Source organism: Urocitellus parryii, chromosome 9 (assembly GCF_045843805.1).
Source record: "Urocitellus parryii isolate mUroPar1 chromosome 9, mUroPar1.hap1, whole genome shotgun sequence".
In the NCBI taxonomy this organism is placed as follows: domain Eukaryota; kingdom Metazoa; phylum Chordata; class Mammalia; order Rodentia; family Sciuridae; genus Urocitellus; species Urocitellus parryii.
The window spans coordinates 26,892,564-26,907,113 of record NC_135539.1 but is presented as its reverse complement, the minus strand read 5'-3'; positions in this window follow the sequence as shown (position 1 = coordinate 26,907,113).

Below are 14,550 nucleotides of genomic sequence, written 5' to 3'. Positions count from 1 at the left end.
TTTTATGTGGTGCTGAGGATCAAACCCAGTGCCTCATGCATGCTAGGCAAGCGCTCTACCACTGAGCCACAACCCCAGCCCACTGGGCAACCTCTTGTGGCTCTGGCAGGACAGTAATCTCCTTCTCTAGTTGATGTTTGTTTTTTGGGGGGTGAGGAGGGCTAGTGGGGTGCTGTCTCACTGAGCCACACCCCAGCCCTTTTTGAGACAGGGTCTCCCTAAGTGACTGAAGCTGGTCTCCAACTTGTGATCCTCCTGCCTCAGCCTTCTGAGTTGCTGGGATTACAGGCCTGTGCCACAGAGCCTGCAGTAATAGCTTTCTTTTGTTTTTATTCTTCTGAATTTTGTTATTATTGCAACGAAGGTTTAATCACTTGGGCTGGGGATATAGCTCAGTTGGTAGAGTGCCTGCCTTATTGCACAAAGCCCTGGGTTCAATCCCCAGCACCACCAAAACAAACAAGAAAAAAAAAAAAGGTTTAATAATTACTTAAATATTGGGTCTTTGATTTATGATACTTTGCCTATTTTTTTTCTTTTTTTTCCCCCTTTTTAATGGCAAACTGGGGATTGAACCGTGGCTTCATTCGAGCTAAGATTCTCTAGCACTGAGCTGCTTCTCCATCTGTGGCCAAGAAATGTCTCTTGAGGAAGGAATTTCCTGCAGCTGGTGGCATTCTATTGGGATCCATTTGCAGGGGTTTTTTTTGAACACAGAGACATGGTGCTAAAAAGTCCATTGGAAACCTCTGATTTCAACAAGGCCCCAGAGACTGTGACGATGAAGGAAAAGATGGTAAATTTAACTACACTTAAAATTAAAAACGTCTGTCCATCCAGAGACGAAATAAACAAAGTAAAATTGACCAGCCTCAAGCTGGGGATGTTATTGGTGACTCTTCTAACTAATGGAGGAATAAATATTCCTAGAAACTGCTGGGCACAGTGGCACACGCCTTGTACTCCCAGCCAGGGGAGGCTGAGGCAGGAGGATCATAACTTCGAGGCCAACCTTGGCACTTTATTTATTTATTTATTTAAGATAGAGAATTTTTCAGTATTCATCCTTCAGTTTTTGGTGGACACAACATCTTTATTCCACCTTTATGTGGTGCTGAGGATTGAACCCAGTGCCCCACGCATGCTAGACAAGCGCATTACCTCTTGAACCACATCCCCAGCCCATAATCTTGGCACTTTAGACCAGAACAAATGAAAAGATCTGCAAAGTGGCATGGATTCTAGAGAAAGGAGCTCACATTCTGTTCCAAGAATGTCAACCAGAACACCACTTGGGAAACACTGGAATTTTCAGGGAAGGCACATGCTCTCTGGGACCTTGAGATGTCCCTCCTGCCCACAGCAAAACCAGAACACCAGAAGCCCAAGCCAAAGCGGAAATGACCTGTGGTGGTCCAGCTTGTGTAGCTGCAACACAATGCCTGAGGCAGGCCACTTGCACAGAGAAGGTTTTGGTTTTGTTTATTTATTTATTCATTTATTTTGCAATACTGCAGATCAAATCCTGGGCCTCGTGCATGCCTGGCAAGCACACTACACTGAATTACGCCAACATCATATTTTAAATTCTTGTTTTGAGGCAGAGTCTTGCTAAGTTGCTGAGGCTGGACTCAAACTTGTGATCCTCTTGCCTCGGCCACCTGAATTGCTGGGATTACAGGTGTGTGCCACCGCTCCTGGCTATGTTATATGCATAATATTTTATAATCTGAACCCAAAGCAGTTTACCAGGCAAATGCATAACCCCATCCTCGACTTTATGAATCAAGGACAAGGATGGTCGGGGAGGGGAAAGAACCTGTCCAAAGCCACTCAAAAGAGTTGGGGACGGAGCCCAGGATTCTGCTCCACTCCCAACCTTCCCTAGAGACCCCCACCCCCACCCCCACCTGAACTAGAGTCCCCGTCCCATTTGACTTGGCTCTCAGTATTTTTAGGGGCCTCCAGGATGGGACCAGGGCTAGTGTGGTGCTGACCCCAAACCCAGGGTGAAAGGTCCAGGGGGTGTCAGATTCTAGCCAGCAGACTGTCCCCCACACTTTCTTAAGTGTGGCAGCAGGAGAGAGACTGGACCAGGACCAGCTTTCATCCCTGGGCCTCAGGCAGCAACGCTGTGGGCAGAGACCTGGCGGGGGGGCGTCTCTGCACACCCTGCGCTGCAGATGCAGGTGCTGTGGTAGCTGCTACTGGGTGTCCTTAGTGACATGCAGAGTCCTGATCCACGCAGCCCCCTGCGGGCCCTCTTCAGTCCAGCAGGAGGATCGCGCTGAGCTTTTCACAGGGTGCCCTTTATAAATTTTATTCACAGTGTCTCACTAAGTTACCCAGGCTGGCCTTGAATTTGGGATTCTCCTGCCTCAGCCTCCTGAGTCACGGGATGAACATCTGTAATCCCAGTGATTCAGGAGGCTGAGGCAGGAGGATCACGAGTTTGAGGCCCGCCTGGGCACTATAGTAAGACTGTCTCCAAATAAAAAATGAAAAAGGGCTGGGGATGTGGCTCAGGGGCAGAGCACCCCGGGTTCAATCCCCAGTACCACAAACAAAACAAAAACAAAAAAGGTTCTACCTTCAAGTACAGTCGCATGCGAATTAGGACTTTGAGAAGTTAATTGTGGGGGAGTAGGGACACAGTTCAGTCCATAATACCTGGAATTTGACCAAATAGCTCCAGAACTCCACAGGGCAAATTAATGTGCAATCATGAATTAATGTGTAATGGCTGCTGGTTCTGCCAGAGCCTGGGCCATGCTGCCTGGGCCTTGAAACAGAGGACACAGGCGGTGTTGATGTGCAGCTTGGGGTCCGGTGGCCTCCCTTGCGCTCTCTTCCACTTAAGAAAGCCAGTTGGCAGGATGTGAGCAGGACAGCCTCATTACCTGTTTCCTGCAGTAGGTCAGTGGGGCTAGCCCAGAGACCTCTCTGTCTAGTGTGGTCTAACCTGGTCAATCCATGGCAAGGAGTAGCTGCGGGTTTTGCTGGGCCCTGAGGAGGGTTTCGGCCAAAGCGGCCCTTGGTCCCCCAGGGTAGGGGGACCAGGTAGGCTTCGTGATTGGGGCCCTTGGGCCTGCCCCTCCCTCTGGCTTTCCTCTGTTTCCGGCCTCTGTTCTCTGAAGGCTCTGGAGCCCTCTCCATGGAGAATGAGACTAGCACCGTGTCCCCTCCAGACCACGTGGGGATCCAGCATGCGCGCAGTGGCCTGGGAGGCCTGGGGCACCAGTGTGTCTTTGTCCTTGTCCCTGCCAGCCTGGGCCACCAGGAGCTCCTTAGGTGGACAGCTGAGGTCCTTCTTTCACCCCAACCTCAGGCCTCAGGAGCTGCGTCCCACAGACAGCAGATGGGTACCCAGAATGCAGGGCTCCCGTCCTGCATGGCTTGTCCTTTCTCAGCCCACTCCCTCCAGGGCTCTGAGGCCACTGTCCCCGTGCAGGCTGGACGGTGACCACCTGCCCCCTCCCCTCGTCAGCACATGCTCCCCGAAAGGCCAGGGCGTCAGACTGAGGGCCAAAGTTCACGTCCCCCCCCCCTAGAGCCGGTCAGAGCTCCCTGTCCCCCGAAGGAAAAGCCATTTGCACCTGGCCATCACGGGAGGCCCCCCAAAGCAGGACCTGCTGCCTCTCCACTCCCTCGGCAGGGCCAGTGCCCGGGGCTCCAGCCCCCCAGCTCTCTGAGGTTCTTCTCACCCTCGCTCTCAGCCTGCTGCAATAGAGACACTCCAGGGAATCACCTCCTCCAGGAAGCCACCAGCTCCACATATCAAGAATTAGACCTATTTTGGGTTCAACCAGAGAAGTGAAAAATTCTGCTCCATTTGTATACAGTGAATCAAAGAGCATTCTGCTGTCCTGTATAACTAATTAGAACTAACTAACTAACTAAATAAATAAATAAATAAATAGACCTAGTAGCACACACCTATAACCCCAGCGGCTTGGGAGGCTGGGGCAGGAGGATCGAAGTTCAAGGTCAGCCTCAGCAACTTAGTGAGGCCCTAACCAACTCAGTGTGACCCTGTCTCTAAATGAAATAAAAAGGGCTGGGGGTGTTGCTCAGGGGTTAAGTGCTCCTGAGTTAAATCCCAAGTACCAAAAAAGAAAAAAGAAAAAAAAAAAGAAAGAAAGAAAAGAAAAAGAATTAGACCTGGCTGTGGAGGTGTGTGGTGTCGCACAACTGTAATCAAAGACTGAGACAGGAGGATTGCAAGTTCGAGGTCAGCCTGGGCAGCTGACTTAGTGAGACACTGTCTCAAATTGAAATAATTAAAAGGGGAGGGGGTTGTCACTTAGTGGTAGAGCAAGCAAGAAAGAAGCAAGCAGGCTCCAGGGACCTTGCCCCTATCTCCCTCAGGGATCCTGTCTATGCCTACATTGGTTTAAAGCAATTTGGGAGTCACCCTGGGCAGAAGGAGCTAGAAGACTTAAAAGCCATAAGAGGCAGGTGGGATGGAATTGGCTTGTGGCCCCAGCTACTCAGGAGGCTGAGGCCGGAGGATCACTAGAAATTCAAGGCCAGCCTGGGCCACATAGTGAGACCCTGTTTAAATAAAAGTCACAAAAGGGGCTTTGTTGCTGGGACAGTAGTTTGAGCCTGAACTCTAGCTTTTGCAGGCTGTGCACATCTGTGGGATGCAGGGGCAGTTACAAACGGCGAGGCCCAGGGGTTCGGCACAGGAGGCTTCTGTTTTGAAGAGGACGGACAGCCCCCCTGAGGGTGATCTGCCTGATGGAACTGTACGGTGCCTGCTGAACAGCAGCAGAGGTCGGGCCAGGAAACTCCTGGCTGCTCCCCAAACAGCTGGCCACAGGCACCGTGGCATGGCGACATCCAAGGCTCAGGGGGCTGGAAGGGTGTGACCAAGAAGAGCCATTCGGGGCAGTGCAGTTCCATCAGGAGTCCAGGTGGCCAAGAGCACCAGAGGGGTTGGGTCCAGGGACGTCACCACCCCAAGGCCTCCAGGCCAGAGGAACAACCCTGACCACGTGTCCCTCCCACCAGCCCCCGCAGAAATGGAACACGTTGTCCACGGAGCCAAGTTCACTGCACAGGACGAGCCTCCATTTCACAAGGACGCTCTGGCTGTCCCTGGACTCACAGGTCCTCTCTGTTAGGAAACCACCGTCACAGCACTTATTTTTTTCTAGCATCTTTTCTGGGTGGAACCACATTTCTGGGTGACCTGCCATCAGTCCCTAGAATTGGGAGACCTCATTGGTGTGGCTTCTTGGGAAGACCCAAAAGCTGCAAAGAGGTGTCCCCCTTAGGCCTGTGCGGTCTTGTGGAGGGAGCAGGGGACAGTGGGAGGATTTGCCCTGCATGGCCCAGGGCCCTGTCCCTAGGCAAAGGGCTCACAGAAGGCGGGGACTTAGCTCAGCAGTAGAGCACTCGCCAGCAAGTATGAGGTCTCGGTTCAGTCCCCAGCCCTGCAAAAAAGAAGAACATAGGCTCGGGGCTGGGGATGTGGCTCAAGCGGTAGCGCGCTCGCCTGGCCTGTGTGCGGCCCGGGTTCGATCCTCAGCACCACATACCAACAAAGATGTTGTGTCCGCCGAGAACTAAAAAATAAATATTAAAATTCTCTCTCTCGGGGCTGGAGATGTGGCTCAGCGGTAGCGCGCTTGCCTGGCATGCGTGCGGCCCAGGTTCGATCCTCAGCACCACATACCAACAAAGATGTTATGTCCACCGAGAACTAAAAAATAAATATTAAAAATTCTCTCTCTCTCTCTCTCCTCTCTCACTCTCTCCTCTCTCTCACAAAAAAAAAAAGTATCACAAGGGCTGTGATCCTTTTAAAATTCTCTCTCTCTCTCTCCCCCACCCTCTCTCACTCTCTCTTTTTTAAAAAAAAAAAAAAGAAAGAAAGAAAGAAAAAAAGAAAAACATAAGCTCATGGGGACTCAGAGTCAACAAGTGTCCAGGCTGTGTCACTGCCTTAGCCAAGTGACTCATGCACAGATGTGCAGATGAAGGACTCAGAGGGGAGGGGTCCAGGAGGAGCAGCAGCTGCGGAGAATGGCCAGTGGGGACTGCAGCCAGCACCTTCCAAAGACTTCTCTTGGCAGGAGGAGGCAGGGAGCCTGCAGCCCTGCCCAGGACCCAGGAAGAAGTGGCCCTAGAGGGGCTGTGGGCACCTAAGGGGCGTTTCCACGGCAGCAGGGGGCGCTGTCCACCACCGAGGGGGCATCTTCGCTCCACCTTCCCCAAATTCCAAGGTTCCCCATTGAAGAAGCCCACTCAGGAGCCGCCCTAGGAGCTGCTGGGCCCCTCCTGCAGCGATGGGCCCCCTGTGGCGCTGCCACCTGCCTACTATGTGAATGTGGCTGCCTCGGTACCGTGGACAGAGCCTCCCAGAGTGTGGTGACAATGACCAGCTTCTGCATCTCAGGTGTGGAGAAAGTGCTGGTGTCTGGAGAACAAGGCACGCAGTGTGCGATGGGCCCTTGTCGCCCGGGGTGGACAGTCCCCAGTGGCTGTCTGCAGGCCGAGAGCTGGGAGAACCTGTAGCTGCACAGTCCAAGAGGCTGAAGTCCCAGAATGAGAGGACTAGGGTGCTGCCCTAGTCCCTGACCAAAGGCTCCTGGAGGATCCGCCCTGGAAGATGAAGAAGCGAGAGGCGGATGTCCTCAGAGGCTCACAGCAGCAATCAAGAAGCCTTCAGGAAGAACGGAGCTTGCACCTGCTGCTGCTGTTGCGTCCTCCTTGATCTGCCCACTTTTAATCCATCCAAGCCACCATCCTATTGGTCGGTGCTGCCATGCTTAGGGAGGGTCTCCATTGAGGGTCTCAGTTGGCTATCCCACATGCCAATCATTCCTAGACACACCCTCCTCCATACATCCATAACCCTTTTAACCATCTCTTAATCCAGTCAAGTTGACAATTCACATTCACGTGGCAGGGTCCAGATGAATTAATACAGTTAGTCAGCTTCTCTCTCTCTCTCTTTTTCTCTCTCTCTTTTGGTACTGAGGCTTGAGATACATCCTCAGCACTTTTTTATTATTCATTTTGAGACAGGATCTAGCTAAGTTGCCAGGGTTGGCCTCAAACTTGCAATCCTCCTGCCTCAGCCTCCTGAGTCACTGGCTTAGTCAGCTTTTCATTGCCAACCCAACACCCGACAAGAACAATGTAGAGGAGGAAACCTTTATCTGGGGCCCACAGTTTCAGAGGCCTCAGTTCATAGACAGCCAACTCCACTGCTCTGGGCCCAGGTGAGCAGAGCATCATGGTGGCAGGGCGTGGCAGAGGAAGGCGGCCTTGTTCATGGCAGCCGGGGAGCAGAGGGGAGAGAGGAGGGGGCCTCGGGGCATTTGCACCGTCCAGGGCAGCTCCGAGTGACCCACCTCCTCCAGCCAATCCCCCGGCCTACAGCTACCCACCCCGGATCAGTCCGTTTCAGCTGGAGTGGGCTGAAGAGGTCAGGGCTCTCGCAGCCCAATCATTGCACCTCTCCTGCATTGACACAGGAGCCTCTGGGGGCACCTCACATCCAAACCGTAACAAATACTAAGAGCCCAGGCACACTGGACAAATGGACAACACTGGACCATAGATAAGAGAGAAATCTGAGCAGTGTCGGTAACAACCAGTCCAGGAGGCCAAAGGATGAGGCCAGGACTTGATCACTGACCAGGAGGTTCCCTAATTTTTGCCTCCACTTCTAGTTTAGGATCAACCTGATAAGGTGAGTATAGTCCCCTCACCAATGACGCCAACCAACCCGCCTCAACCTTCCCCAGCTGCAGCCTCCAGTCGGGCTGGTCAACTTCTTCTACCCTAAAGTTCCCACAGTCCCTGCTTGCCTTTGGGTCTCCATGGTGGCAGAGCCACCAGGCCTTTGTTTATCTCCACAATCCACGCGAGGCTCTTAGCGTGCAGCGTGGCTTGTAATAAGTCCAGGCCTCTGCGACCCGGCTCAACCTGTCACAAATGGAAAGTTGCATCTGCACCGAATACGTTGTTCCCTGAAAAATATGGTAGGAGGACCATCCTCCTGGCCTTGACCCTGTACCAGGTATTACCTGTCATCTGTCAGTCATTTCAAGTCTACTGCAGTGAGGTGGGGTGGAGAGAAACCAGACCTGCAACAGTGGCCATGGTTTAAAGTCCAGATTTCGGGCTGGGGATGTGACTCAAGCGGTAGCGCGCTTGCCTGGCATGCGTGCGGCCCAGGTTCAATCCTCAGCACCACATACCAACAAAGATGTTGTGTCCGCCGAGAACTAAAAAAAATAAATATTAAAAATTCTCTCTCGGGCTGGAGATGTGGCTCAGCGGTAGCGCGCTCGCCTGGCATGCGTGCGGCCCGGGTTCGATCCCCAGCACCACATACCAACAAAGATGTTGTGTCCGCCGAGAACTGAAAAATAAATATTAAAAAAAATTCTCTTTCTCTCTCTCTCTCTCTCTCTCTCTCACTCTCTCTTTAAAAAAAAAAAAAAAAAAAAAAAAATTCTCTCTCTCTCTCTCTCTCTCTGTCTTTCTCTCCTCTCTCACTCTCTCTTTAAAAAAAAAAAAAAAAAAAAAAACTTAAAAAAAAATAAATAAAGTCCAGATTTCAAGTGGGTTACAAGTCCAGATTTAGCCAGGCCTGGTGGCAACTGCCTGGAATCCGAATGGTTCAGGAGGCTGAGGCAGGAGGATCCTAACTGAAGGCCAGATTAAGCAACTTAGTAAAACCTGTCTGGGAAAAAAAAAAGAAAAAGAAAAAGAAAAAAGAGAACTGGGAATTTAGCTCAGTGGTGTGCACCCCTGGGTTCGATCCCCAGTACTGGAAAAAAAAATTGAAGTCACTATTGCATACCATGGTCACCAACAACACTATTGAGTCAGTTACTAGACCTTATTCACAGGTGCACCGAGGTAGAACTGTGTTCACAAAGCAGAACGCACCAGAAACAAAGGAAGAAAATAACCCATCCCAGAAATGACCCATTTCTGGTAAAAGCCCCCATCCTGGTCACGTACCAGTTACCCACACGACCGAGGACACGTGCTCTCAGATGGTGCCCTGTGTACAGACGATGCTCCCGGCCCAGAGGCCCTGGCCAACCTGACCTCGGCCCACTCCGCCCTGTCCCTGTGCACACTGCTTTCTTTCTCTCAACAGATTCCATTTGCGTCTGGTACCTGTCCTCAAATTCCTTTTGGCTATGACGCCGTGCCTAGGTGGGTGTGAACGCGTCACCCTTAACACCAGGCACTGGGGCCTCGGAGGCTGTGGGATCCGAGTGGGAGGCCTCTGCAGCCATCCTCTGAGGCTCTGAGACAAGTGCCCAGAGAAATGCCAGCTCTTGTTCCTCGGGGAGGGAGGCCTGCCCTTCCACTGGCCTCCAGGAATCCAGGAGGCTGCAAGGAAGAGCCCCCCAGGACCTCAGGAGCCCCAGCTGGGAGAATCTCCCACAAGGCCCAGCCGCAGGGCTGCCTCCGGGTCCTGGCGGCTGCTCCCTCCCCGCCCAGGGCTGTACCAACTGGAGGGAGGCGCCAGGGCTTCCTGGTGGGCAGAGCACTGGGCTCAGGCCAAGGCCCTGTGTTTGAAAGCAGGGGTGTAGCCACCAGCTCAGCAGATGTCTCCATGGCGACGTAACGCCCAGCCGGTGCCACCCAGGGCCACCTCTGCTAGGGCGGGTGGAGAGGCCAGGGCCACATCCAAACCCCCATTTCCACAGCACCCGGTTTAGACTCAAGTTCCTTTGATTTGTCCTTCAAGTGACACATTCCTGTTACAGGAAAAGCAAAGAGGGGGAGAAAACAGTCCCTCCAGTTGTTCCCCCAAGAGCTGCCGCGGTTCTGGTTTCTCCTCTGCGGTCCGAGACCTGCAGTTTGAGGTCACAGGTTCTCTGGGATCTAAACACATAGGTGTTCCTGTGCTGTCACTGATTCCCTGTAAACAGCAACTCAGAATCTGCAAAGTGTTCCACCGAGGGGCTGCGGTGTGCTCAAAGGGGAGCACATGCTTAGCATGCGCGGGGCCCGGGTTCCATGTGCCCAGGTCCTCCTGGATCCAAGTGAATATCAAAAAGTGCATCAGCCACCTGGGAGCGACCCAGGCCTCTCCCACAGCTGCCCCCACCCCCTGCGGTGCCCTGGGAGTTCTGCCCTGGCCCCTGGTCACAACGAAGCCAGCCGCCCATGAAATCCCCCTCTCGTGCAGGCCAAAGCCCAGTGGGCAAGACAAGGGCAGGTCAGCACTTCAGCTGAGACAAAAGCCTGGGGAGAGGTCTGCGGGGAGAACCCCATCCGGCCCTCCCCCCTGCCCCCCCCCCCCCCCCCCCGTCCTCCTGCCCCATCTCTGGGGCCCCCATAGGAGCCAGACCTAACTCCGTCCACCACATCTCACAGCATTCCCTACTCCCTCTGGCTACTGGAAGAAGTAGAAAACTCCAGATCCAAACTCCAGCAGGAGAGAAGCCAACGAATCCTCTCTCACCAAGAACCAGCAGCCATCAGCCAGGGCCAAAGATCCTGCTCTTTGATAAGTGGCCCTCTTGAGGCTCCACCTACCATCCACTAGATAAGGCTTGTGGGCCACTGGGACCTGAGGGCACGGTGTTGCTCTGAATCACTCTGGGGGCTCCGGGTGAGGGAGGGAGCCTGCTGAACCTGCTGGGCAGGGACAGGTGGGCTCAGCTGCCTCACAGCAGGACCTGTGTGACCAGGGCCAGTACCTGCCCCTCTTCAGACCTGAGTTTCCCCACCTGTGCAAGGACAGGCCAGGACTACATGAGGGTGTCCTTGGAGCCCAGGAAGCATTTAGTTTATCCTGAAGGGCTGATGTCCGGGAACTGTGGACTCTCCCTGCTTCCAGAGGTGGCCAGAGCCAAAGAGGCTGTCCGTCCAGAGCAAGCTCCCCTGTGTGGACGAATCCCATTGTCCCGTCTGCCCTGCACCCCGTGTCCTTTCTGAATCCCCTCCTCTATAGAACTTGGGTGTGCAGACCCGGGGGGCTTCCAGGGCCCTAGGACACCCCTGAGCCCATATGTAAAGCTAGGTGTGACTGTCCCCTTGTGCACATGGCCATGACCTTCTGCGTCTTTCCGGGGTTTCAGACCCCCACAGGGTGCAGGGCCCTGACCTTCAGACCTGAATGGGTGAGGCCCCCTCCCTCCGCGTCCAGGTCCCACAGCCTCTAGCTTGTGTCCAGCCACCCCTCCTGCCATCAGCTGGTCTTTTAGGGTCTGCCACTCAGGCTGCCCCACGTGAGGGGCCAGAAGAACATTCTAGATGGCCTCCTCTAGAGCCCCAGCGGCTTCAGCTGCCAGGACAGATTGCTGCCACCCCAGCAGCCCTTCTGGGCTCCCATCCCAACACTCGACAAGGCCCACGGAGGTGAGGCTTCTGCAGCATCTGGGGAGGAAGTAACCAGAAAAATCCCTAGCCTCTAATTTTTGTGCTTCCTCCTCGCCAAAGAGAGGGAAGTCCCAGTCAGAAACGGCAGAGGAAAATCCAGTCTCTTTTCTGTGCCGGCGATTGACCCCAGGGCCAGCGCTTTACCCCTGAGCCACATCGCCAGCCCGTTTGTATATTTTATTTTGAGCCAGGGTTTTGCTAAGTTGCTGAGGCTGGCTTTGAACTTGCCATCCTCCTGCCTCAGCCTCTAGAGCTGCTGGGATGACAGGCGTGCGCCACTGCGCCTGTCTCGGTCTACATTTTCCATTTCCCCCAGGCTTAGACATTTTAAAATATGCTTTACAGATATGAAAATAGAAGCTGCAATCTGCTTAGATTTTCATACAACATGGTTTCAGGAAGGAAAAATTAGAAACTTATATGCTTAACAATAAAAGAATGCTCAATAGAATTCCCCGCTAATCCAACAAGATCGGTCACTTTACTCTTCAAAATAAGTGAACATGGGCTGGGGCTGGGGCCCAGTGGTAAAGCGCTTGCCTAGCATGTGTGAGGCACTGGGTCCCATCCTCAGCACTGCATAAAGAAATAATAAAATATAAAGTTATAAAAAATTAAAAATAAATGAATATTTGGTACCTTTAGGGTTAATATAGTTAGGATAGGTTTGAGATGATTTCAACCATTTTATTCTCCCTGCTTTTTTACTTAAGTAACATTGCTTTCTTACTCTTTGCTTGACTTTATTTGAATTAACTATTTTTATTTATCCATTATTTCCTCTATAAACTTGTTAGTTTTATAATCATGTAAAAAATTGGAGGGTGGTTACACTTATGATTAAATTATGCATCCTTGACTCATTAAATTCTCTCATAAATATTTTCACCACCTCTAGGCAGATGACTTACAACCTTTTATTTCTAATTTTCCTTTATTTATTTATTTATTTATTAAATGTTGGCAGTTCAGGGTGTGGTGGCATATGCCTGGAATCCCAGCAGCTTGGGAGGCTGAGACAGGAGGAGCATGAGTTCAAAGCCAGCCTCAACAATTCAGTGAGGCATTAAGCAATTCAGTGAGATCCCGCCTCTAGTAAAATTCAAAACAGGGCTGAGGATGTGGCTCAGTGGTCGAGTGCCCTGAGTTCAATGTGGGATTCCCGCCCCCAAATGTTGGCAGGGACTGAAGTCAGGGGCTCATGCATGCTGAGTGGTGTTCTACCACCGAGCTACATCCCCAGCCTTCAATTTTTTCATTTTTAATTATTAAAAATTATTATCAAAGTTCACATTCCCTTCTTTCCTTTGTTCCTTCTCCTCACTCCCTCCTTCTTTTCTTTTCCACACTGAAGATTGAACCCAGGGGCACTCTACCACTGAACTATATCCCTAGTTCTTTTTATTTTAAAAAATTTTAATTATTGTTATTATTATTTTGGTTCTAGGGATTCAACTCAGGGGCACTTTACCAGTGAGCTACATCCCCAGCCCTTTCGGTTTTTTATTTTGAGACAGGGTCTTGCTAAGTTGCCCAGGCTGGCCTCCAACTTGTAATTCTCCTGCCCCAGTCTCCTGAATAGTTGGGTTCACAAGCATGCACCCCTGAGTCTGGCCCAAGTTCACATTTCTTGGTGGCTAACTACATACCAGGCACAATTTGTTCTAAGCACCTCACTTTGATCAGTATACTCAGTCTCAACAACTGTCACAGGAGGCTGTCAGTCTGTCATTAGCCCCATTTCATCGATAAGGAAACTGAGGCACACAGAGGCTCAGTGACTGGCCCAGAGGCCAGCAGGTGAAGGAGTGGATTCTCACCGCTGGACCATAACTCTCTGTTTCCTAAATGCTACACTTTCTACCTTACACCCCCTCTGTTTCTTGCAGGTGGAAATCCCCTCCATCTCCCCTGGGCTCACTCCACATCTCCTGTCTCAGTCTCAGGGTCTAGTTCCTCCCACCAGCTGGGAGCCTCCTCAGGGGTGGCCCGGTACCCAGCCACCATCATTATACCATCACACTTTTGCTGAGTTGAATTGAAACACCCTCCCCAATGTACAGATGGGGAAAATGGGTAAGCGGTGAACTGATTTCTCAGATGGTGGAATGCTAGCCAGCTGAGGGGTGGTAGTTAGTGCCTTCCTTCCTTCCTTCCTTCAACAGTTACTGGATGTCTCCCCTCTGTTTAGCGCTGCACTGGGTGCTTTAGGGGACATCAAGTCAGTGCATGGCCCTTGCCTTCCCCAGTGAGTGGCAGCTCATTGAACAGCCCATACCTGTCCCACTCAACATCCCCACACTGAGGGAAGCACAGCAGCCAACGGCAGTCTGACTTTGAAGGGAGGGTTGATTTGTCCAACGGGGGGGGGGGGGAGGAGGGAAGGCGCTACAGGTAGAAGAACTGGCAGGGGCGGAGGCACAGAGACCAGCGAGGTCGAGAACTCACAGTGGGTCCCCAAGGAAGCTGGGATTAGGTTACTTCCTGGTCTCTGAGATGCCACGTGGTCTCTCCCCACCCAGGAAGGGACTCAGGCAGCTGTGTCAACTCCTCTGATTCCACAGGAGACAGATCAGTCCTGGTGCCCAGGGTGCGGAGTGCATCTGCCTGTTGGCGACCACTTTTTCCAAGGCGCTTGGGGACCAGTCACTCTGAGGCCATGTCGCGGCTCCATACTGGCTTTGGCTTCAAAACGAGACCTGATGGTCTCACCTCGGCTTCACAATGTCCTCTGCACCCCTTCTGTGTAGTCCAAGTCACCTCCTCTGTGAAGCCTTCCAGAAACTCCAGGACGTACCCCCGCCCCCATCGTCCCGTCCGGAGCTTCTGACTCTGCCTGTGGTCTGGGACATCTTGTAAGTAGAACAGAGCTGAAGGATGCTCTCTCCCCAAGCACGGTTTGAGCTCCTGTAGATGTCCCTAGCTTAGGTGGGTGTGGGCGATCCCCCGACGTCAGGCAAATGACAGCTGCAGGGGGGGCGGGAGCCGGCGCATTTTCTGCCCGCCCGCCTTCTTTCCGCGCCGCGCGGCGGCCCAAGAACCGCGATGCCGCGCGCGCGCGCCTGACCCCCGCGGCGCCAGGCCCCGCCCTCCCGCGCCCGCCCCAGCGCCGGCCCCTTTTGTTCCCTCCTGGAGCCCGGCCGCTTGCTCTGCCGGCGCTCGGCTCGGCTCCGCTTG